Here is a 26941-nt window from a genome sequence, read left to right on the forward strand (position 1 = left end):
GTAAACAAGATCCAGAGAGACTTATATAATTCTGGTGAGAACATATTCTGGTCTGTCACTGGCCTCTATGTGTAGTGAGACTAAGAGTGTGACACAGTGCTGACTATCCGTATGTCAGGGCAGTTCACATTACGGCATTTCAGTATCAAGAGTGAGTCAGCACTGCAAATACACAGTCTTCCTACTCCACAGCAGCGAAGAACATCCTCTGAGATCCGAACCAATCAAGGCAAGATACAGAATGTTCTGTTGCATAAATGAGATGGAAGACCGGTGGGCTCCTCCCCCAAAATAAACAAATAATAAATAGTAAATGCTTAAATAGGACAAGCATTCATGCGTCTGGGGACAGACATCGCTATGGTGTCTGTCATCCGCCCACACCAGGAGAACACAGGCAGGAAGGAGATAAGGATTCCACTATGATTATGGAAAAAACGTACTCTAGAAAACAAAACACTGCCGAAGACAGCTAAATCAGGGTAAAAGTGTGTAGGACATGCATGGTTTTGCTAGTAAACAGGAACCCAATAATTCTGGAAGGAAACTTATGTGGAGTTGTGTTTTGGCAAAGTGCCAGCTGGCATGTCCTATCTCAAACACATCTCTGTTTATGTTACCTCATTGCAACCCACACAATAGAGAAAGAGGGACCTCAGAGCAAAAGACACTATTTTGGCAATGATTACATTATTTCCTGAAACATTTTGGGACTCTTGGCTCATTATAACCTGATATGAAGAACAGATTCTACTAAAAAATATCACTGGCTTGGGGGACTTTGGTGAAGAAATTACAGTGGATTAAATACGAACCGAATGTGACAGCTAACAGAGCAGCATCCTTGACATTAGCATTAGTGAAGCAAGTGATGGAAACTAGGCCAAATGCACTTCTGCCTAGTTCTTCTGTTTCACAGTATACTGGCAATGACTACAGCTCCAGAAGAACACAGCCACACTGAGCTTTCACCACCAGACCCTCTCAGCTCAGTAAGCTGAGCTACTCTGCTGCTTCTACTCTGACACTCCAGCCCCCCCCCCCCCCCCCCCCCCCCCCCCCCCCCCCCCCCAAAAAAAAAGGTTTAGGCACCAGTCCTGTTGGTGGCGCCAAAGTGCAACTCCTGCCAAGCAACAGAAAACAAAACAATTTCAACTTTAAACTTTGCAGGCGGACATAGCAGAGAGAGCCCATGCATTGGTATGAAAGCTTATATTTGTGGTTAAATGAGACATTTCCAAAGCCCATCATTATGACTAATGGTAAGGTAAGCCCTAAAGCCTCATGGGAAACTTTCAGGCTGGATTTCAAGTTAACCATCAGAGTGTCCAGATTTAGACTAGTCTACTGAGACTGGAGCAATAATAACTTTATGATCCATTGCTGTGTTAATGTGACATGCATTCATTGCGAAACATCCTCCGTTCTGTTTGTACTGAGATATCTTGCAAAATCTGAGAGGAACCAAAAACATTGGAGTGGCTCTTTAAAAGGTGATCACTCCAAGACATTTTATCATACAGGCAGACAAGCTGACGACTGATAAGACGCTGATAAGGTCTTTCAAGGTTTTGACACTTCAAGAGGAGTAGAGTTTCTAAGAAGATCAGAACTGGCACAAAGAAAGTAAACAAATCTGGGAACTTCAGACAGTGCTCATGGCCTGTGGAGTGGATGCATGAATTTGTGTGATCTTAGTATCAGGCGCATCATTCCAAAAATGCAACTAGCACTTCCTGCCTGAACAGATCCTGCCCCCACACATCACAATGTAGCTACTGTATACTGGAGGTTTTGACTCATATGGGTTGCATTCAGATCTCACAGATCTCAAACTCATTGATCTACATGCCGTAAAATGTCCAAGAAGGAACGATATGATCATCAGATAAACCAAATGTGTCTGCATAGATATTGTGTAATTGCGTAATTCCAAACATATCCACAGCCCATATTTTCACACCAATCTATATTTGTTCTGTTGCCTCCAACTGCTGTCATTAGCAAGCACTGGACTCCGCCCATCTTCACGTCCAACAACCAAATGAACATTATAATCTATTATATACTTAACACCACTATAACAATCATCTCCTTTCCACCCTGGAGGTTGCAAACTCCCTACCCAGCAAAGGCTAAACACACACTCTACAAAACACACGTAAATGCAATCAGACGTACATTTTCTTCAGCCGAGACACAATAATACACACGTAACATAAATGAACAGATGTCTAGTGTTGTTAAACCACTGGGCCCAGGGGTTTTGTCAGTGTGGGGGAGGCAATGCTATAAACACAGCAACAGCTGTCACTGACTTTATGTTGACTTTTTCAGTTTGTGGCAAAAACATCCCTCACTGGCAGAAAGTGGGCATAGAGAAAACCATTCTCATCTCTGGGGGGGGGTGGGGGGGGGGGGGGGGACTTATTGGTACATAGAACAGCTGCACTGTCAGTCGCCTCCAGTAGGGGGTGCAGGAGTTCACGGTGGCATGAAACAAGCCCAGCAAACTGCGCACAAGACTTTGAAGCTGAGACTTTAATCCAAATAAAAACAAGGAGAGGCTTCAAGCATGCGGTAAGGCTAACAGAGCACTCATGAGCATCATAGTTAGAGCGTCCCAGCAAGAGAGAGTCCCAGTGAGAGCGTCCCAGTGAGAGCGTGTCCCAACAAGAGAGCGTCCCAGCAAGAGAGCGTCCCAGTGAGATCATCGGAGCCCACAGAATGGTGGCTCTCCCAGGTCTGGCTGCCTTCCTCTTCAGTTCTCTACCGATGTAATCACAATGACATCACCTTTCCAGTTTCATTGTTCCGCAATCTCCTTAAAACACGTCTGCAGTGATGTTCAGTGCTGTCTCAAAAAAGATTCCTCCTGTAGTCTGCCATGTGCTGTATTGTCTAAACCCTTAAATTAGCATATTGATTGATGTTCCTTTTAAAACATGCATTTGGCCCTACTAGTCTAGCCATGGTGATTAAAACACTAGTTTCTATGAAATGAAAGACAGCTCCAGAAGTCTGTCTGGTGGCTAATTCCACTTTTAAAATGGCTTCTTTTGGGGACGAAGCCAGAAAGGACATTTGGAGCTGATATAATACTTCAAGAAAAAAAGTTTGGTGCCCTTTCCAGTGAGTAATTGGAATAGACATAAATGACAGAAAAGTTAAATTGCTCAAAAGACTGCAATACAAATTAAAAGTTCCCATCAAGAATACTTTAGAGATGATATCAATATGGCTGGCTCTTATCCAAAAATAAATCTGAAATTGCATAGATCAGTATAGTATTGTAATGAACATGTTACATAATCTCTGGACATTCGAAAACTGCAGAATGTATACTTACATTTAGGGCATTTCAGTCCTGGTCTAGGGCATGGGAATCAAACCCACAACCCTCTGGTCTTCTATTCAAGTCACAATTAATCACGCCATTTCAGTACAAGACCTCCCTGATTCTGCACGCAACCTTATAACAGAAAACCTCGCTGTTGCTATTTCTATCTTCTCCCAAAAATTGAAAAGGAAATAATCTTGGACATCTCATTGTATCTGCCTGTTCTTGCCATACAGAATTTATATCCCAGTTTCTGACTGACATTTCAACTTATTGTTCAATCAGGGAACTGGTCTTGTGACCGGAGGGTCGTGGGTTCGATCCCCAGACCTGAGGCCATGACTGAGGTGCCCCTGAGCAAGGCCCTTAACCCTCAATTGCTCACTTGTATAAAAAATGAGATAAAAATGTAAGTCGCTCTGGATAAGGGCGTCTGCCAAATGCCATAAATGTAAATGTAAAAATGTAATGTGCAAGACTCATCACACTTTCTACAAATCCTTGAACACCTGGAAGGACAAACACTACGTGCCAATGCCTTTTTTTCAAAGGATTGTAAAAGTCTGTACACAGTCATCCCTAATGAAGATGGTTTGAGAGCTTTAAAACAGCTTTAAAACATAAACCCTCCTACAGAGATTCTCTTAAGACTAGCTGAACTTGTGTTTAATCTGAACTGCTTCACATTTGACTCCAAGTACTACTTACAAATAAGAGGAATCAGTATGGGTGCTAAAGTGGAACCATCTTGTTCCAACCTCTTTGTTGGATTTGTTGAGAAAGATTTTTTGAGCAATACACTAGACTTGTACCCTTAGAATTTTTGTGATACATTCATGACATTTTTGGTATTGCTGCATGCAATCAATCAATTTGTTCATTGTCTAAGTCCCACACAGCTCTCGGATATATATACCGGTATATATGTCCAAGCTAAGTGGAACTTGGACAACAGCTGAAGAATCACAATTAGTGTTAGAAATCCTGCAGAGATCAGGATAAGGGGCTCAACCAAAGTTATGGTACTTTACCTCCAACTGTTTTCTCCACATTAAGATTCTACAGTCAGAGGAAGGTGAACAGTCTCAATGAGACAATCCCAGGGCTGAATCAATGGCTGCTCCCAAAGTGTGCCACGAATCCCTAAACACCCCTACACCTCCATGAGGCTATCTGCAGGCTTCCATGATAGCTTCATTATTTTCTGGTCATGCCTGGTGGTGGTGACACGAAGGGTCCTCAGTCTCTGGGGTGCACCCCCCCCCCCCCCCCCCCACACACACACACACACACCCAACAGTCTCTGTCCGCTTGGCTGATTATGCTCAACACAATGATGGATGTTAAGAGGAGACTTTCAGGTAACAGTGCATGCTGACAGCACGGCCCACACCAGGCACCAAAACGCATCACACGTGCAGGCATACACCAGCAGGCATAGACAAGACGACGCCTCTTTAGGCAGAGCGCCTTTCGAAACGTGCCCTCTCTCCTCATTCGTCCCCGCCGCTGCCTTCCCTGTGCTGTACTCCGCCATCACCCTGTGCAAAAAATCACACACACACCAAACTAAACGATGCGAGTGCGTTCCTGCGTGGGAAGGAAGTGCACTTCTGCGTGTGCCCACTCCTGGGCAGGACGTTTTCGCCCACGTGGAGGTAAAGGCGAGGGGCAGGTGCTTTTAAGAGGACGCAGACGCGAAAGGGACGGGGTCTGGAGCTGACATAGTGCAGACACGAGAGTAAAAGAAACTCACGCTGATTGTGTTGTGTCAGCGGAGACACACAATGTCCCTTGATGCCTCCCAGGGCCTTTCCCAGTGGAAAGTAGATAGCCTACAGATGTAGGTTCCCTGATTTGCCTGCACCTTGCGCTGTTCATAGAAAGCGACTGGGACTCTGTTAGATTCTCTGTTCCAAGACACTCTGATTCCTGGTGGTCACACCTGTTGTTACATACCAAAGCATGCAGTGATTGTTCTAAAGCAGTGTCCTCTCTCTTAGCTAAACAAGATGCAGACATTGTGAGCAAATATAATGTCAATAGGCTGGGATGTCCTCCTCCTAGCCCAAGCCTGAAAGCTCCTGTAATTACAGAGTGTTTTACTATGTTATGGGACTCTCTCGATCTGGTTCAATCTCATTCCGCCAGCGCACAATTGCTTTTTTTTTAGGGTTCTGAGGCCTCTAAGGAGGTTTTCAAACCCATTACAAGAGAAATTGCAAAAGAATATAAAGTAGAAAACTTTGACTCACCTAAGAAATTAAAGAAATGACTGAGCAAGCCCCTCACCACCTTTAAAAAAAACCTGGGTTACAGCCATTAAAGAAATCCAATCTTGCAGAGGGAGCCATGAAGCCGGCCTCGCCAGGTCTGAAATAGCTCTGTCAGAGTGGAGAGAGGGATGGAGAGAAGGCAGGTTCCAGCGGTTCGTATTCATCCAAGATCAGGATTCACAAGACGAGGAGAAAAAAAATCAATACCCCTCCCACCTCCTGGACGTATACATAAGCATGCGACAGCAAATTCAATTAGCCGGGCCTACCCAGTGCTACAGTAACCAGCGTGTGTGTCCTGGAGGGTTCCATTAAACCTGGGAATGTGGTGCTGAGGAATGGAATGCCCGTAACTCGGAGATCTATTGTTATGTCCTTTAAAGTCCACATTGTTTCCATTAAGCGATATGGCTCCCCCTTTATTACATGTGCTTTGCTCCAGCAGTAAGTTGTGTGGGCTGGTTGGAGTTGCCGGATGTCCACTTGTCTGGCCGGTCACATGCAGCTGTACCTGCCGGTACCGGGAGACGGAGCCCCTGCGTGGCCCAAACCATAAGTGCCAGTGGCCCGCTGCTGCAGAAAAGGTGGGAACAACGACGGGACTGGCGGGACTGATAGCTGAACGACCCGCTGACAAGTAGGAGAACAAAACTTTTAATGTGTGCTAATTGGGCCTGTGGAGGAGGACCAGCAGTTGTAAATAGATATGGTTTCTGTTGTGGTTACAGCATGAGGTAGGACCCATTGTGTAAGTCAAAGGAAGTAATGACCTATCACCAGTTTCTTCACTCCTACACGCCATATTGCACACTAACAGTGACCAGTTTGCCTACAGCAATTGGCGCGCCTGTCTGATCAATAGACTTGTAATGGACTATAAACTTTCAGCAGGCAGGGGGCCGGCCCAGCAGTGCAGAGGTGGCCAACCCATCTGGCCAACATGACAGCGTGTTTGTGGATGTCGTAAAGGGGAATTATGAGGGCCATATTTGGCACCCTTCATGTCATTACAGCAGAGGTAAAGGTGAAAGGCTTGCAAACTAATTGCAGATCCTATTTGTTTTGGCATTTGCGATCACTGCGACTCAGCTCTAGATCCATCTGTGAGGGATTATGGCTGGTTTCACAGAACACGGGAGGATTGGGTCTTCCTGGCATTTTAGTGGAAAACCTGACGACAGTCTGTGGAAGAACTTTTAGGGCTAATTTCATTTGAATATGAAAAGACATAAAGGTATACTGCCTGACAAAAATACTCAGTCCCATTATTTAATATGAAACACCTGCAGAAGGTCCTCACCAGCTTCATAATTTCTTCCATAAACATGTTTAATGGGAAAAAAGTTGGTATTTTTTCTTGCCCCAAGACATTTGAGCAGTTTAATATCACAGGATTAAATGTGGGTGGGGACACTCTATCTTGATCTGTCTTGTTGCAGCCTGAGAAAAATTGCTATTGATTTTCAATGAGAGCCAAATGTCCACCCACACCAGGAACTCGTGGTGTCCCTGTCAGTGCCATCACGGCCCACCACTTTTCTCTTGCCGGTGACCTTGGTAACTGGTCCTGCTTCCTCCCAGGTGGCAGACACCTCCATCACCTGTCAGATCCGATGTAGTAGAGCCCCTTAGCTAGGCCAAGGGTCTGTCCGACCTCCGGCACTTAAAGAGATGCGCCATCATTTTTAGCTCTAAAATGAGTGGAAGAGCCCTTCCCGAGATCCAGGGTGCACTGTGGGGGCAGGGTGTCTTGTTTACGAGGGTTCTGGAGACTTCAGATTCACTTTGAGTGAGTCATTTAAACATGGCCTAAACTGGGCTAAACTATTATTGATTTTGGCAGTTTGGCAAGCTTAGTTTTGGTAAACTCTTGCTGTTCTAAAAAGGCTTCACTGCTATTAAGCTATTTAGCAGACTGATCAGGCGAAAATGGAGTATATGGATAAATACTAAGAGGTAGGTGTTTTAAATTATTATTTTATAGGCATGGGTTTACTCAGTTAACTAATGATATTCAGTTTCTCTGCTGAGTTCTGCAAGTCAACATGTGAACTAGATTTCAGTTCTGTGCGTTCTGGAAGATTTCCTGTTCAATTTCTGATCTATTTGCATTCGATGTCTAATCTTTAGCTTTGTATGAAATAAAACAAGCACATATGTAAGAGGCAGGTTTTCAAATACTGCACTGCAGTCCACATATTTTCAGTTGACACGAGAGCATGATGACATGAGAAAATGATAACTACACAAAGTGAAACATTTGCATCAGGCATGACATTCACATCTCCAGACAGACGTTGTGTGCTGTAGTCATTTGGAGTTGATGTGTGATGCTGTCGAGCTGTCTTGTACATACATTACCAGACATGCATCCATTTCTTGTACATAAAGACACCGACACACATACCGCAAACGTCGTTCATCATTCCGAGCACGTGTGCAGGGTGCTCGGTTTGGGTCTCAGGAAAACACACAACACGGGATTCTGTCATGCCCTACCAAACACACCCTGCACATATTGCTGTCTTTCTCCCTTCTCTCCTTCCATGTCACCGGAGAAGATAAGTTTGGAGGACTTGATGGAGCGGGGGGGGGGGGGGGGGGGGGGGGGTGTTGTTGTTGGGTCCTAGTGAGTTTCGTCTCCTCTGGTCCTGATCTAATGGCACAGCAACGCAGGACATGGCTGTTTCAGCAGTGTGGCTCAGAGCAACGCACGTGTTCACTCAGTTCTGCCTTGTAAGTCCCACCTTCTCTTTGCACAGACACTCTGGGTACATCATCATTCCTCTTACCAACCCAGCGCCAATAGCAGCTGTAACTGGATTCTTAACGTTGCCGATGGCTAAATATGAAATAAGATTAAATATGTATAATAAGAATGCTACTGGGTCAGCTATCACACATGCTGTAAAGCAGTAATAAGGCATAAAGGATTCTCTAAACAGCAATAATTTTGGTTGCAGCTTGGAAACATTTTTGTAGTTTCAGTGACAGTAGCGAACCGTGACCATTAAACCTGTTTTCATCGGTTTGTAGGAGGTTCTTCCCAGAGTTTTGGTAATATGTCGTAATTGAATGTCCACTTCCTCTCATCCCGTTAGAAGAATTCGCATTTCGCGCTCCTGTTTATTTTTAAGCCTGCTTGAATTTTAACTTTGCGTTTGGACCGTTCAAAAACATTTGTGGGACTATTCAAAAGATATTAATAGATACGTGGACCGTTACATTATATTCTTGTTTATTGTTTCCAGAAGTTTTATCCCAGTCTGTATAGTTTAAGATAGTATTTTAAGGCTCCCAAGACAACGTGTTGGTTCGATGAACCATGATAACGGCGGGCACGGACTAGCCACATGCTAAAACTAGCCAGGGTTGCCAGGTCCTACAAAAATATCCCGCACAAAGTCAGTGTAAAACCCGCCCTTCAGCAGCCTAAACTAGCCCAAAGCCCAAAGTTGTTGACGGGGGGTGACGAGTGTTTAAAATGGAGACAAATTAAGTATTATATCGCGATTGATTCTTTGTGTTGACTTGTAACTCCCGCGGTGGCCCAAGTAGCCCAAAAAACCGCACCCACAGAATTTTTACCCGCGGCTGGATTTTCAAACAAGCCCAATTTGGCGTGAAAACCGCGAACCTGGCAACTATGGCCACATGCTAAAACTAGCGCACATTTCTTGATCACAAGATGTCCTTTCGTTTTAGGTTAATCGCATTAAAAAAATAGAGCCGATTTAAATGTGAATTGATCAAATTTGACATTTGAAGCATCTTTTTTTAGATATATTGTGCTGCATCTAATAAAACTATTATAAATGTGATTAAATAATTTTGAAAAAAATGTCCAAGTGTGACGGGAGGGGGTGAGCAACGAAAAGGAAGTCTCAGGGAAAAAGGATGGTTTAATAGAAAGTGTGCAAACCTAAAACCCGTGCACTATCTCCAAATTAAGGATATAATGACCAGCGGTCAACTGGTACAAAGACAAGACATATATAGGCAAACAAACGACCCTCAGATGAGACGGATCACGGGCTCCGCCCACCTGAGGGACGCACATGACGTCACCAAACAACAACAACAACAGCCGCTGTGGACAGAGGCAGCCGGTAGGGGGCCGCCTCACCGTGACACCAAGTAGCTAGAACAGGGGTGGCCAACCCGTCATAGACCAAGAGCCACTTTTCTTACTGTGTTACGTCAAATGGGTGAGTGTATATTGTTGAGTGGGGGGGGTGTAATTTGTTAATCGGGGGGGTGGGTTGTAAATTATTAGCTGTGAAGACAGTCAAATGGGTGTTTTCCACTACGCCGGTTTTAAAAGTATTAGTCGCTCGCTAGGCTTGTAAACAAACCGCGCACCACGAAAATGTAGCAGTGTGTCGCCCCGTTTGTGCAGGTGAGCCCGCGCACCGGCTGGGGAGCCGCATGAAACCAGGCAAAGAGCCACATGCGGCTCGCGAGCCGCGGGTTGGCCACTCCTGAGCTAGAATATGTAAACGAGGACGTAAAAGGACTGAATCGAAACTAGATAGCGGTGGTACGCTAACGACAGCTAGCGACGCCACAGCGGGCGGAAATTATCATAGAGTTAAGCCCGCCTACTAAGAGGGAAGATATGATTGGTCAATTTTACTGTTATTTGAAACTGGTATTGCGCTGAATTATAACTGCCAGGCCCTCTGTAAACGAACAGCGGGCATCACAGTCCTGATAGGGGGAGACACAGTCTCACAGGCTTCCACTTAAACCCTCACCTTCCAACACAGATTGAATAGACACGGTTGAATAATTTATTTGCTTATATTTTTGTAATTGTTTAGATGTCGATTGTAAAACTGTAAGTAGATAAAATAAAATTGGATAATTTTATATATATATATATATATATATATATATATATATATATATATATATATATATATATATATATATATATATATAATGTTTTAAGAAAATTTTAGGCCCTCTGAGAGGGTGTAGAGGGCCCTGACGGTTCCCCACTGTTCAGTATTTTTGCGGGAATCACGTGGTCTCAGTTCGTGAAATGCCCTCGTTGAGAGGCCGTGCTACACGTAATTTATGAGGGTTTCGTCAGTACTCTAATTTACGGTCTAATTTGTCTGATCCTTAAGCTCAGTTACATATTGTTATACATAAAGTAATAAGTTATAGGTTTGCTATCTAAAATGGCTGCTATATCACAAGCAACACCAGTTGGTCAGAGAGGTGTGAGGACGTTCTGTGGTCATTTTCTGAGCTGTTATTTAGTGGTTTATTCATTTCCTTTTTTGTCAAGCGCTTGGCTGCTTCCCTCTGCTGTGTTTTCTTAGTTGGAAATATGCCGACGTAATTTTGGAAATAGCTCACTTGCATTAAGATTTCATGCTGTGCTGTTAGGAACACATGTGCAGTTTGGCCACCTTGACCGTCTTCTTCCTCGGGTTTCTGGTTTCTTCAATCCTCAGCAAGTAACATTATTCTGTTCTTTTTAAATTACTTGAAAGAATTTTTGTTCTTCAATTTTATTGAAAATGAATAAGAAAGTGCCAGTGTTGAGAATGTATAGAAAATGTCATATAGCTATATTTACAATAGAGTTTTTTTGTCTTTAGCTACTTTATTGAACTTGTCGTATGTTGGTACTGATGTCTTATGAGAAGTGTATGTTTAGCATAATGTTTATGTGGATATTTAGCAAAATCTCTCTCTCTCTAAATGCCTCGAGAGGGCCTCACATGCATAATCCAACATGACTAAACATTTCCAATGTTATTGTGACAGACACAAACACACACATGCACATGCACGTACGCACACACTCTTATCTACATGAGTACCAGGTGCACTGCACAATTAGTTCACAGGCAGTGCCAGAGCCTGGCATGGAATGGCCATGCCCCCCCCCCCCCCCCCCCCCCCCCGTCTATTTGCTTCCTGCAACATAGTGAAACAAGGTGGAGCTTCCCATCCATCGCTCCCAACGACCTGACTGGGTTGCCTGGTTCTGTTTGTCACCAGAAAACTGAATTAACGGTGGGGCCACAGGGGCCTGGTTGTGGGAGGAGCTTTCCAGAAGGCAGCAGGCGTGGACGCTGTGGGTGAGTCGTAGTCAGGCGCGAGCTCCGCCTCTGCGGTGCGGAGGAACCGCTGGTCTGCAGGCAGCAGGGACGGGCGTGATGTTACTTTCCACTGGTGAAGCCAGATGACTCCGAAACACGAGGCTGCTTCAGAGACGACTAAAGGATTACGGAAAAATGGCGACTGGCTAAGGATCTGCAAGCAATTTCTGCATTACGCAGAGTTTCGTCCTACTGCTTTTTTATTTCATGATGTTTTTTTTCCCCATAAAAGCTCAATGCCACAGACCACAGTAAAGACGAAAAACATGTGGTTTAATGAAGTTCCCAAATCTGTGTCATATGCTTCCAGCTTCTAATGGTGTTCTCTGCAACTGCCTGGGGTCACACTGATCCTTCCTCTGACCACACGGCCTCCTTAAAGGCTGTGTCTGCACACCTTTGTCCCAATGTCGTTCTATTTGTCAGCGGTAGTCTCCCATCTTCACTGCGCAGGGGTGGATGTGCACGACGAAGCCCGCCCCATCTGCCTCCTTCCTCTACGCCTGCCTCGCCCCCAGCCCTGCCCCCACCCGCGAGCCATAGACTCTCCCGGGAAGGTGGTGTGGATGGTGATTGTGTCTGATTGTTGTTCTACACCACTCTGAAGAGGGCAGCACTTCATTAAGGACAAATTGCTAACACCTGGCATGTGTTTATTAAGATAAAACCGAAGCCATTACTACCCTGCGTCTCCACTGGGAAGGAAGGTGCACGCAGAGAAATACACCTGCGGCTACTCCGCAGCCCCCCAGTCTCGTAAAGTAATGATACTAAATGAAAAGCACCCTAACTTCTGTACACAGTTACAGGACTCTGGGGCCTGTTAGAAGATCGGAAATGTTACTTTTACAAGCGCACTAATGCCCAGGTTTTCCTTATGGCAGGCATGTACTCGCACACAAAGCAAAGTTGGCACACCCCGTTGTTCCGTTAATGCGCTATTTAAATAGATCACTTCCTGTTTGTCACTCCAGCGCTTTTTGTGCAAATGAGCACAAACCTTTCAATTTTTTTATTTCACTCAAGAAACACAAGTAATTGGCTTGCTCACTGGGGGCTAGGACTCGGCACTTGTAAAGCTGCTTTGTGACAACAACTGTTGTAAAAAGCGCTATATAAATAAAATTTGATTGATTGATTGATTGATAATTGATGGCTTTGGCACAACAAACGCGTGGTGAGAGCAGCGCTGAGAATAGCCCATTAGAGTGGTCAAACTGCCGGCAGTGTCAGTCTAGTAGACTTCGGTGAGGAAGGGACCAGGCTACAGATAATTATTCTCCTGATATATCAGGTCATTAAAATACCACAAACTGGGTAACCCAAGGCTCATCAGGAGTCTGAGGGCCAACTAACTTGCTCAAGATGAGGGCCAAACCCTGAGCCTTAGCCCCGTGGAGTGGCATGCAGAAGGGTAGGGTGATGATGGCTCGCAGCTCCTCCTGCAGGCTCTGTCACTGAGAGGCTACAAGTAGACGAGGTGGCCACCACCAATGGTCCAACCCTCAGCTCGTCCGGAATGTCATTCTGTCTGGCAGAGGACACATGTGCCCTCTGACAGCCACACCACACACTCCTCACTGTAATTAGAGGACCAGAGAAAAGGAAGGGCCCTGGATGAGAGGAGAATGGCATCCTAACACACAGAGGCGGCAAGTGAAGTGCTCCTGTCGAACATTTGGAGCCATTGCAGGCTTAATGGAGCGATCTCACCACTGCACCTTTCAGCTGTGCCGTGCCTGGAGGGTATGGGCTTGCATACACTTTACCAAAGGTTGTGCAACTCTGCCCTGTCAACCTTTCATAGCATTAGCAACCTCTGGTCCTGCCAGGGACGTATCTGTAACGTATTGCTTAACGCAGAGCAGGGAGGCGGACACAAATGCTGAGGAGAGCGAGATTTATTGAACGGAACACAGACACGAGGGAACAGGGAAACTGGAGTGACAGCTAGGAGAGGGGGTGTAGCCCTACGTGACAGTATCAAGGCCCTGAATTAGCTGTTCGTGTTGACGACGTGTTCGGCGAGCCACTGTGTAGGTTTTATGATGGAAGCTTCTACAGGGGCCAGGGATGTGTTAGACAACCTTGTCTCCCTGTGAACATCTCATGTGGTGTTACTTAATTAGCTAGCCTGGCATGTTTGCTGTCTGCATTTTAGCAACAGCTATTAAAAACGTTGCTGTGGCAACAAGCATGCTCAGTCAGCTTATATGTCCTTACATTCTTGCTACTGGGTCATGGGAAACCATTACTTCCTGGTGACCAGATAAGAGCTGTCAGATCCATTTCGCACCCTCAAGAAGCTCCATGCCAACCCCAATCCATGGGATGCCACAGCGCTACGTTAGCCTCTCAGTTCAACCAGAAGGGACAGGCGGCCAAGGGGGTTCCTGAACTGACGAACGCATCCCCATTTCTTCATCCACAACGCAGCCGAGCGTTAATTTCATCTTGCGGCTAGAGCTCCCGGGCCCGTTCTCCACCCATCCCCCCCCAACCCCCCCCCCCCGCCCTCCACCAGCTCTCGCCACGTCTCTGTAAGCAAAATTACTCTTCCACCAACGTTTACCATCTCCGCGGCTAGCGCCAAAAGGTCAGAGGCGTAATTTCCTCCCTGGGTTAACAGCTCGCCCCACACATGGCGAGGGGAGGGGGGCACTATGTCAGAGAACAAGTTTTCAATTTCACAACACTCCAAGCACAGAGTGAGGCTTCGTCTCCGGAGTCCGTGTGCACACCGCCACTCTCCTCCTGGCTTCCAGCCAGGGATAAACACATTTGTTGGCGACACTAAGAGGCCGGCAGCTAACGCAGCTCCGGCAGGCGAGCAGTCCTTTGTGTCCGACATCTTACTTGGCTTTAACAGAATTTTAAATGATGGTTCAGGAGGAATATTTTCTGACAGTGACTCAGACATCCTGCCAGTCACAGCAATGTAAAGCAATGTAAAGCCCTTGTTCCTGGTATGTCCAACCCATGTGAGCTGCCTGTCCCTTTAGAGTGTCTCCTTATAGCTGCATTTCTGATAGGATATATCAGTTTATATATTCGTTTCCTTAAGGAAGTTCTTGTTGAACTATTTCACGATCTCTGCAAACCTTCTCTAATCACAATAGGAAACATGAATATGTTAACCCTGAAAACCTAAATGAATCTATGTGTATAGAGTCACACAATGTGTGGTAAATTGCCAGTGAATCTAAAAGAACATCTATAAGAACATCTATAATGAAACTCCTCTCTCTGAAGCGTCTCTCTCTGAAGCATCTCATTGTGAAGTCTCTCCATGAAGAGTCTCTATGAAGAGTCTCTACTTGAAAAGTCTTTATTTGAAGTGTCTCTCTTTGAAGAGTCTCTCTTTGAAGAATCTCTCTGTGAAGAGTCTATCCTTGAAAAGTCTCTCTTTGAAGAGTCTCTCTGTCACTGTATGGCGGCCCCCTACCGGTTGCCTCTGTCCACAGCGGCAGTTGTTGTTGTTTGTATTGTTGCGTTGTGTGTGTCCCTCAGGTGGGCGGAGCCCGTGATTCGTCTCACCTGTGGGTCATTTGTTTGTCTATATATATATGTCTGTCTTGTCTTTGTACCAGTTGACCGCTGGTCATTATATCCTTATTTCGGATCATGTCACGGGTATTTGGTTTGCGCACTTTCTACATTAAACCATCCTTTTTCCCTGTGACTTGGCGCGATTGCTTCCATTTTATTTCGCTCACCCTGCCCGTCACACTCTCTGTGAAACGTATTCCTGTGAAGCATGCCTACGGAAGACCAAGCCAGTTGAATTGAAAGGAACTCATCAATTTGTCATCTCAGCCTCTCAACCATCATACATGAATATATTGTATATAAAATATAAAAACATGAATATATTGTATATAAAAATCTTTCTAGACATATATAAAGTTGATAATTGAGTGTCTTCAGCTTATAAACATTTTCCCCATGAGAAGCATTGTTTCTCTCTGAATATTTAATGGGAGAAAGATATATTTTCCAAGTAGCTGCCAACCTCTACTTCTGAGACTTCTCTAGTAGCTGAGCAGAGGTATGGCTGCCCTTAACTGGCAGTAAAGTGTGGCTGGTTGGCTGGTTGTGGTGAATGGAAAGGTCATTTGTTGTGAGCCCTCCATGGTTGGCAAGTTTATGTACTGGGGCGAGTAATGTGGGTGTTAGGGGCGGGGATCATCCAGCAAAGTATGGGGTGGGTGGGGTGGGATTGTGTTAGGGGCAGGGCTGTTTGGTGACTTATATACACCTACTGGTTCTGGAAAGAGAAATCTTCTTTGTCTCTCTCTTTTTTCTGTCTTTCTTTGTCTCTTTTCTGTCAATTCTCTTTTTCTCTTTCTCCTTTCAGTCTATTCTTTCTCTCAGCCTTCAGTCTCTTTCTGATTCCTCTCTCTCCCTCTATCCCCATCTCCCCTTCAAAGCCCCACTCTTCAGCCTAACACAACCCATTCATCTTGGCAACTCCTGTAATTGCAGAAGAATCGTTGTAGTGGAGGCTTCAGTCGGCTGCTCCCCCGAGGCGTCACCAGCCAAAAAATGCGAAGAATAATATAAATGTGAGCGGAGGCCCAAGTGAGGGACTCCAAACTCACACTGGCTTACTTTCAACAAGCAAAAATAACATCGCGTTTGTCGAGTTGGAGCTGAGCAGGACAAAGACAAAGGGCGTTTGTGTTCTGCAGAACACATGGCAGCCACGCTGTTGTTGCACCAATTGTTCCCATCAGCTGTGTCGCTACTTTGCCTCATGGACTTCGTAGTGGAGAGGCAGAACTGGTGTTTTTAAGGCTGCTCCGAGCGAGTGGCTGAACAAACTTGCCTCGCAGCTGTCGCTTGTAGGTCCCATTTCTCTTGTGATAAACAGTACCGCTCATGCCAAGACCAACGGTGCCATCAAGCCCGCTCGTCTCCACAGACCCGAACCGCGCACTGGCCGTGAAAGCAGCGAGGGGCAAAGTTCAACCCCAAGCGATTACGTCCAGAAGGCGCTATCAATTTTAGCACATCCCCGGTAAATTGGCCAGAAGATTTGAGAGCAATCAATGACACGATGCCAAAGTGGGGGAGAAAACCCCAGGAGACCCTTGTCTGCTCCAGGAGAGTGAAAATAGCCACTTCCGAAAGAGCAATAAGCAGGAGTGTTATCAGCGTGGCCCAACACAAAGCGCCCTCTCTTTCTCCGCCTGTCACTTATGATGTCACCTCGGCGGAATTCGACTGCCCGCCGACTCTCTAGCCAGCAAAAATGAGGCAATTTAATGCCAATCGTCCCAGTGCCTCCAGGGACTGCTGCCTATGCACTTGCTTTCGAGTCACTGAGGTGAGGCAGGTTGTCCTCAAACACAGGCGAGGGGGTAGCTGTGCGTGTTGGTTCCGAGGAAGCGCCTCGCCTCAGGTCCGCCCACTGGCACCTTAATAAGGGTGACGATCGCGATTCTGCACGCATGCCACCACCTTCATGTGGAACTCAGACAAGCCCTTTTTCAAAGGAAACACACTGCCTAAAGACACACACACACACACACACACACGTCAGGTTCAAAGCCGTTTTCCCTGGTCATGGAGTCACCTCGCTTACACCACAAAATACAGCCGGAATTCCAAAGTCCCTCTGCAGTGGTTTGTACGCGTCTGGAAACGTACTGGTGGGGGAAACTGACCTGGAAGAAATGAGCCCTGTGTAAAAGCTGCAATCGGTTGGGTTTTCTCCTGAGAAGGAGCTGCGGGAGCAGGGTGGTAGTCTGAGGAACGCTCCACACATTATTTGGCAGCGTTTAAGTTTTATAGTGGAGAGGAAACATGGAAAGCCCATCAATTAGACTTTAAAATAGACCAATAATCCCTGAGCTGTACCCAACATGAACAATGAGAATTTCCCCATCTGTGAACGATTAAAACACTCGAGTTACCAAGCATGTGATGAGGAAGATTTATTTCTGTTTGCCGGGCAAGTTATGGCAGACAGTTCGATGTGTGATTCAGCTCTGTAAATACACAGTTCAGTGCCCTTTCTGCAGAGTTTAGTGTAAGCAACACGAGCCAAGGTGAATACACCTCACTCAAATAAACAGGCAGACCAAGCGTGGTCATTTTAAAGGGCTGCTGGATTTCCTTGCAAACACTGGAAGGGCATCCTAGACAACCTATGGTGCTCTTTTTATACAGAGGACCTTTTTAAGCAACACTACCATGCAGACATATTTAAATTCTGAGGCTTTTTTCATTATACAATGGGAAAAGGCACAGAAATGGTAATTACAGTCTCATTACCATTGATGGTGACAAGCCATGCAATATTTGCATTGCAGTCTGACATTTTACGATCAGATTTATTTCATCCAGTCTGGGACAAATATGCTTCCTGGAAAAATATGCAGATTCGAGCAAACACAAGCATCTCAATATGTTAGCAAGTCATCTGCACTGTGCAAACAAAGCAGGGTTAGCGTTATGCGACACACACACACACACACACACACACACACACACACAAAAACCCACATGCATGCATGCATGCGGGTGTGCACGCACACACACATGAGCGCTTGCAAGCAGGCCAAGGAAAACAGTATCTCCACATGCCTTGATGAGAGCGCCACAGTGCAGTCGGCTACAGTACTGCGGTCTAGTCCTGTCTCCGGAGCACGGAGCAGGACTTCCAAACATAACAGGACCTTGTGCATCTAACATTCCCCCTAGACACAGAGGACTTAATGTGGTCATGGAAAAAAAACCAAGCACCAATGCAATGAGCCCACATAAGGCCAGCTATCCCACGTTCCCGTCACCGTAATCTGTTCCTACCCCTTCGGAAAATATAGGTTAACATCTTCAATTAGCTGCGTCCAGGTACAGAACTCCAGCAGGAATTTCATGACATCACCAATGATTTTGATTCCCGTTTTCTCCAAGGGTTTATTTGGCAGTCGTGAATCACAGCCGGGCGCTGATCAGTGATGGAATGACACGTCGACTGCAAACGTGACCATGCTGAGTTCAGTGGTGTCACTGGGGTTCTGAGACGCTGAATCCAGCGACTTTGGTCCGTGTCTACAGTCTACTTCTCAGAGTCAAGCTGATACCTCTGCTCCAGATTATCCTGTGTGTGCGTGTATGTGTGTGTTTTTAATTAAAGTTACAGGAAGACTGGAAAAAGCTTAATTTCAAGGAGGCAGGGTGAAAAATTGTCTCGTTTTCTTGTCTTCGTTTCGGCGCTGACTCTTATCTGTCTCGGAGCTCGGCCACTACGCAGGTTATCTCCCCAATTACCCAGCCAACTCATTCATTCTCCGATTGAATTAGGTTCTCTGGAGGAGGCTGCTGTCACAGTTCCTCTCTCTTCCAAACAACTGAGCCCCGGTACCTTCTTCTGAGCTGAGCAGCAATCACACAGCAACATGACAAAACAACATGACTTATATCAAACGCTTGTACCACACACTCAGTCACACGCACACATATACACAGGCAACCACACACACAGACGCATACACATACATTAGTTCTGCCTATAAACTCTTTGTTGCATTAATCATTCCCAAACTTCCAAAATATTGGACTGTACTGTAGTATTCCAACACTGCCCTGTAAAGTTTGGTAGAAAGTTTGTACTCTGTACTGATGGCAGCTCTGGGAATTCTGCTCTTAATGTTGCTTTGAGTAAGATGAAGTGTGTGCTACACTCTCCAGACCATCCAAAGTTCCAGGAACCAGGACACACATGGGCAGAGCTTTGGGAAAACAATTTATAGACATATTGGACTGAAGACAGCTGAACCAAAGCAGCCTTCAGATGGGCAGGGGGAGAACTCTGAGCCAAAGTGCTTGATGGTGAAGTTAGCAGGATTTCTGCTGATAACGCTGGAGCCAGGGGAGGTGAGCGAGTCCCTAACTGAGCTATTATGCACAAACACAACAATCTCCACAAAAGATAAAACTATCAGCATCCCATTAGTTTCAGCCGTGTCCCCGGCGACGGCCGCGAGGGCTCCGGGTGACTGCCTCTTAAACCAGCGAGCAGAGGAGTCCTGCCTCCGGCACGCGGCCGTGCGCTTGCGCTCCCGTGCTCGCACTCCCTCACTCACTCCCTCACTCTCTCACCCACACTCTCCCTTGTTTCCATCTGTTTTCACTTTTCACGGCATGTGTGACAAACAGCGAAGACATTCCAAACCCAAGCCCCCATCCCCTCCTCCAAACCCAAGCGGCCTCACGTCCATGTTTCCTCTTCTTCCTCATCCTCTCGTTCTTGCTCTCTCTCTTTCTTTCATTCCCTCATTTCTCTTTTGCTCTTGGCTGGCTGGCTTGGTCTCTTACATTAAATTGTGGAGGTTTTGCCAGCAATCGGGACCCATGGAGAACGGCCTGCGTGAGGGGAGGAGGTGTAGCTGCAGGGCAGGCAGAACAGAGGCAAAAGGCAGGGGTGGGTGGCTGGGGGGAGAATGAAAGAAAAAAAAAACATAGCAAGAGGGTGAGGGGCATTTCCTTAGACTTGGGACTGCAGCCATTGTCAGAGCCATGCTGAGAATTTATTGAACAGCAGTAAGCCAACTGCATTTGCCAACACTGTGGCCAGAGGCAGGGCCAGTCCATTCCAGGGCTCCCGCTGACAGAGAGACTACAGATGAGATCCGGCAGGGAGGTGGTGGTGGTGGTGATGGTGGGGTTGTGGTTGGGGTGGGTTTACTGGCTAGGAAAAGTATTTGTCATTATGAATTTCCCCTGCTGGAAAATTAATTAGGCAGATGGAAAGAGATACAGCGATTGTACACAGTTCAAACCCCTCTTCAAAAAAAAAAAAGAGGAGAAATCACTTGCCACTGTTTACACAGTCAGTAGGTATATAGACATATCTGACAGAAAGCTGGCAGTGGCTTTATTAAGAAAACACAAAAGAAATGACGTTAAATGCACAACAACCAACCCTATTCCATTGTGTGCTGCGTTCCAGCCATGTCTGAATACACTGTTCCCTTCAATTCAAACAGCAGCTTCAAAGAACATGGCTGGACAGGAAGGCGAGCTTTTGCATTATACATCTTCCCTTCAATCTAACATCTGCAGCATGTGGTTACCTCTTTGTCATTCAATGTCCCACTCTAAATCCCTTCAGGTCTCAGAAAGAAAATAAATAAATAACAAGAGAGAGAGAGAGAGAGAGAGAGAGAGAGAGAGAGAGAGAGAGAGAGAGAGAGAGAGAGAGAGAGAATTGCTGTGATAGAAAGTGCTTAAGGTTTTGATCTGACTGCAGACGGAAATAGATTTGGGGTGGGGGGGGGGGGCAGTGAAGTCTGGTGTCATTTTCATATTTACAGCCTTTTCTCCCGCCTTGCTCCTGATGTTTGACGTGCTGTTGTTGGCGCGAGATACTGAATATAAAATGAAGTACCAGTTTTTAAAGGTCACGGGAGCTGCTTGGAGAGCTGTTTACTGCTGCCGGCACGGCGACCGTCCCGGCGACCGTCCCTCTGACAGAACAACCTGGCTATGCACACCAAATCTCTCGTTTACACTGGAGAGGTGTGAGGGAATTTACATGTTTTATGGGATGAATCTGTCCCTGCCCTCGTGAATGCAAACAACTAGCACACCGTAGGCTACGAGGATTTATTTCAAATGAGGCGTGGCTATCAAAGCATAAACACATCGCTCTCACGTAACGCGCATTTCGATCGTTTTGTTAGCCGCTGTGCCCGCTGAAATGTCATTACCCACTCAAGCAACGGGGTGCAGGCGGGGCTATTATGGCGAAAGGGAAAGCGGCTAAAGAAGACACTCAGCGGGAAATGTTCGCCGCCTGCACAGAAGCCCTCCATTACCACCAAAACAGGGCTTGCGCTGAAAAGAAGGACCATGATCATTATGAGGCGACGGACGGGTTGTTCTGGCCGAAGACGGGGGCAGAGCTACCAACGTACAACTTCAGTCGAATTTTGATGGGAGTGAAATTTGGAAAGGTGAGAAGATATAGAACCAAAGGAGGCATTTATTTGGAGCACATAACTAAATGGGTATTTCCTCCTTCGCTCGCGAGCTTTGATGATGCAGCTCATAATTACAGCATTATAAAACAGCAGACACAAAACCTAATAAGACTTGATGAAAGCATTCCCCTCCCAGGGACTGTCAAGTGTAAACATTATCAAACTATTAAAATCCTCATTAATATGCATAATGGCACCACAGCGAAACAAATGCAAGTGACAATCGATTAAACTTCAGTCACTCTGAGAGAATAAAGCACACCGTTTTCATCTTCACCCCTCCCCAAAAAAATTATTATCTGAGATGCTGCAGATTAAACACAGCTTTGCGAATGCAGTAGTGCCAAGTCTAATGGAGAAATTTAAATAAAACCAGATGGGCTTAAAGCCCAAGGTAACTACAGGTGTTCTCCCAAAGGTGTGTACCTTACAAACGTGCTGCTGTTAGCACTGTATCTGTATGAGCAGAAACTCTACACAGAAAAGAAAAACTTGATGCAACAAACAATCACTGCGGTGTTCTCAACTGCAGTGAACCCCTCTATAGCTAACCCTAACCAGCTGAGCTAAAGAAGGGCTTCACTGATCACATTTTAATATATAAACCACACTTCAACTGCAGTTAATCAAGCTGCATGCTCACTTCCTGCAGAAACAAACAAGCATCCACATGTCTCTAAACCTTCATGCTGCATGTCAGCAGAGACATAGCATTTCACAAACATTTCACACAGGCTCTTCATTGGTTTGTGTTTTAAACACAAGAGGTGACTGAAATCCCAGCATTATTTTTGATTGGTCTTTCTTAATTTTTTTTTTTTTTTTGGGGGGGGGGGGGGGGGGGGGGGGGCTTGGGTTTGAGAATTGCTCCACAAAGTCATAATTTTCATTTAGAATAATATATTCGCCTCAGGAACTGACTGAGTAGAAGCTCTGACTGAAAGAATGTGAAGATGTGCAAAGAAAACAAAAAGCAGTGGCCCAAAATCCACTTTTCCTAGTTCTCCTCAAGTTCCCCAAAATGCCCAGAAAAGGCAGCCCATGGCCCACACCCAACTGCATGGGGCAAAGATGGCCGTCTAGCCTAGAGATGAATTGGCACCACAGCGATCACTCAGCCTGGAGGCCGCTGCATGTCCTGAGGGTGTCGGTGCGGTCCAAAACCACAGCTTTCTCCCTTCGCTCCACTATGGCTGCGAGCCCGGGCGATCTGATCCGATCCGAACTCCCTCCCACCTCCCTCCGCCTCTCTGTCCCGCTTCTATGGTCAGGAACCAAATTGTAACCCCATCTGCATCAGAGCGAGCCAACCCACATGCTGCCTGCTCTCACTCAGCACATAATGAAATCAATGCACTACAGCCACCGATGGCAAGCTGATTCACCACCTCGACTGAGGAAGGCTATCGGCATTTGTGTGTGTTGAAATTGTGGAAATCGTGAGGGGCCAGAGATAACAGTCAGCGAATAACTTCATTAAAGGAGACGGAGGAACTCTGATCACTTATTTAAGAACTGCACAGCTATGCTCATGCTTGTCGCTGAGTGGAGGAATGTCACAATCAGTGGTGCCTGCCTGAAAGGGCCATGGTTTATCCTGTACCGCTCTCTCTTTTCCCTGCTAGGACATTTCCTGGAGAGAGCTAAGATACAACATAATATTAGCTCGGGTGGATATGGCCAGGGTTTTTTTTTTGGCACATCAACTAGGAATCTAAATATTATATTTGTGTAATCAGCCGGAACCGTCTTCGATCAGTAATATGATTACAGCTTGCATGTACTTATAATCACATTTCTGTCAAATCTTTGCACAACCACTTTTACAGAATAATAGGAATATTGTCTCACATGCTGATGTTGCTATGGTATTCTACTCGTAATGCATGTTATAATTAGCTAATCCCATTGATACCAGTCAGATTTCTGTATTTATGATTCTTATGCTAATCTAAAGAGTCAGTCTGAAGTTTGTGAAGTGGTGCTTTGACCTTCTTCACAGTAGGTCAGGTTTGCAGAGAGATAACTTGGTAAATGTAGTGTATCTTTTGAATGTCTTCATTGATATACTTCATATTCAAAAGTCCTAGTAGGAGAAATATTAAAATGCATCCTGCCAACTGCAGTGAGCATTATTTTGGCTTTAAGACGAATATTCAATAGGCTACCTATCAATGGGCGAATACAAAATCAGAGTTCTGCTGTTTACTAATGGTATCAAAGCTCTTTGTTCAAAGTGACAGCTTTGTTACTCTCCAGCAACCACACCTGCCAATCAGCTGTCTTTATCATGTGAAAATGAGGGTCCCGATGGCCAATGCGCACATGCGTCTCTGTGCCGCCCATCACGCAGCCGGAGACTGCGCTGACCTCGGTGCGTTTCAAAAGTTCCCGTGTCTGTATTTTATCCCCTTTAAGTGGCCCAGAGTGAACGCGGTACAGAGCACCTCCTTTCACTGGCACAAAGGCGCTACTGATTGATGACAACTCCTGAAAGGACCAGAAGAACAAAATAGGGGCCTGCATTTCAATTTCCCTCAGGAGATGAGTTTTGTCAGTTGTCAAAATGGAGTGTGGGGAGGGGGGTGGGCGGAGAGGAAGACTGATTTAGTCACACTGAGTGTTTCACGTGGACAAGAGGAAAAACGACGCTCGGATAATATATTATAGTCTTAATGGCACAAATCTGTGCAATTACCTGTAAGATTCAGAGAGACTCGTGAACACGGCCTGAAAAAACATTCACAGCTATCTGTCTTTAAACGCACTACAGTGAGAATTTTCATTCACTGAAAGGACACATCTCGCAGGGACGTGATACAGAATTTTAACTTCCATATACGTTTTACTGCATAATACTTGTTTCATAATGTAACGTATTTCCCTTATTTTATTAAACTATCTTATATATAGATAACTCAATGAACCTTCTACTTCCTTGCATGTGTCACAAGTTACATTTGGCATGACGCTTCAACACTTCTTGTCCATTGAGGGTTCTTTGGCTTCCCTCAGGAACTGAGGCACGGTGTCAGCTTGGCCGTCGCTCCATGCAGCGCCTTTGGGCCAACAACTTGTAGATCTTTGCCTGGTTGGAGGGGCATTCTTTTGTTCACATAGGACTCTACTGACCAGTCTCTGCTTAGGCAAGTCAGTGCAGACACATGCATAGACTTGTGTCGCACCATCTGAGAAGACCCCTATCTTGAGAAGCTGCCAGTGCTCCTCATCCGCCAGGAAGACACCACAGAGAAGAGACCATGGATTCAGCATTTGGATTTCAGCGGTCCCTGTGTCCATGCATAGGATGACCAGGAGAGGGCAGAGTGCTGGTCCCTGGTGGATGCCAACTTGGATGGAAAGGTAGAGAGACTTCAGTAAGGCAATGCATGTAGTGATGCTTGAATTGTTTAAAAAGAAAAGGAAAGGAAAGGAAAGAAAAAAAACATAAAGGGGTGGGGAGGGTTGGTGGGAGACTGGCTGGATAATACAAATGATCCACCATGCTGATGTAACTAATCCTGTCTCCTAATAGTTCATATACAGAACCTAAAGTGCTGGAATAGCGTTTGTGATCCAGAACTGATCGTCCATCATCTCTACCTAGTGGAAATAGTTTAAAGTCTTCCCAGAAGAGCAGAGACTGTCACTGCAGCAAGGGGGAACAAACAAAGCATACTCAATGGTGAGAACGGAGAAAACTGAAACCACTGACAATAACCTCATGCGGATGGTGCTTAACCTACCGGCTGTCACGAGTTAAGGGTACTGAGCCGTGATAACATTTGTGGGCTATTCTTTTTCAAAAAACGTTAAAGCCATGACGTCTTTGTAAGCTAAAACAGATGAACTGCGTGAGTTGTAAAAACATTGCTAACTAGAGAATTCAAGCTTTGTATAAATTTAAATAAAGCAATTAAATTAAAAGAATTACTCAAATACCCTTCACAAACCAGACCAAAAAGACAAAAAATGAAAGAAGCTTCTGACAATGAAGCACCTTCAACTCAAAATTTACCTTATAAAATAATTACCTTGTTGACCATTCAACTAGGTGCTATTTTGCCACTTATGATAGTCAACATTTAGCTCTTTACCTGTGATATAAGCAGCGACTAGCTAGTGATAAGTAAGCGATTTTATCAAACAACTCTTATTTCAAGTTTTTAAAAACTTTGGAAAAAAAACTAGTGTTATTCCCTTCATCTCTTACAGGTTATGTTTAGTCTATTTTGGTGAATCATTTTGACATTTACTGCATCATTTAGTTCACCCGTTATAAAATCGCTTACTTATCACTAGGTAGTCGCTGCTTATATCACGGGTAAAGAGCTAATGCTCTTTAAATGTAGCTAGCTAGCTAGGTATTTAGACAGAAAATAAGGCTTAAAACCCTGATAAAAATCCCATTTAACACAACCTGGTTTCTATATAAATAACTAGCTACGGGGTAAATAGTAATACTACTGCAATCAAACACCAACAAAACTCATTTTCGCGCCACTTAGCCGCTGTTTTGTTGCAAGATGCCGTTTTACGCTAATGTGACAGTCCTATTCAAAAAGATTGCAAGTGATCCTTGAAATGCAGCCAGAACTTCATGCTTCTTTTAACCGAATTCAAAGGATGCGCCAACGTATATCTCCCCCAAGCCTTCACATTGCACACAAATATACAAAAAATGGTGCAGAGACAGGCAAGCAGGGCAGCAAATGTTTGTTTTTAAATTTCTCTTTGTCGTAGAATAATGTTATAATCAAGTTAACTGGAATTAAATGTAAATTCATCAGTTATAAGTGCCCAACCATATAAATTCGCCAGTTCTGTCAGTATCTCTCCAGCTGTCTACTCACCACAATCTTTAATGCCTCAGCCTTTCCGACATGGAAACTATGTATGAAGCCACAATAGTAAGAGGCCTTGAAAAACTATCCTACTACATAATGTATGCTGCACTCATTATACACTCTATACGCAAACCATACCACGAGGTCATGGGATATAAGAAGGTCCCGTACACATAGGAAAGATTTTCTGTCACCTTTGCATGACGGGATGCAGTACACCATGAAGATGGCTCCGGTTGTGTACTGGAATAATTGGCGGAAGCAGTAGGCTACGTTATCAGGATATTCTTTGCAAACTGAAACCAAAAAAATTATTTTGGTTGTATTCTGCATATGGTATGGCATTCAGCCAACCAAGTATATA

General features: G+C 45.2%; 1 protein-coding gene across 1 annotated transcript in view; it reads right to left on the minus strand.

Moving 5' to 3' along the window:
- Nucleotides 1-26941, minus strand: part of nectin1b (nectin cell adhesion molecule 1b) — a 172903-nt gene that overhangs the window by 41660 nt on the left and 104302 nt on the right. The gene's annotated exons all lie outside the window — the stretch shown is intronic.

Source organism: Brachyhypopomus gauderio, chromosome 2 (assembly GCF_052324685.1).
Source record: "Brachyhypopomus gauderio isolate BG-103 chromosome 2, BGAUD_0.2, whole genome shotgun sequence".
Lineage (NCBI taxonomy): Eukaryota > Metazoa > Chordata > Actinopteri > Gymnotiformes > Hypopomidae > Brachyhypopomus > Brachyhypopomus gauderio.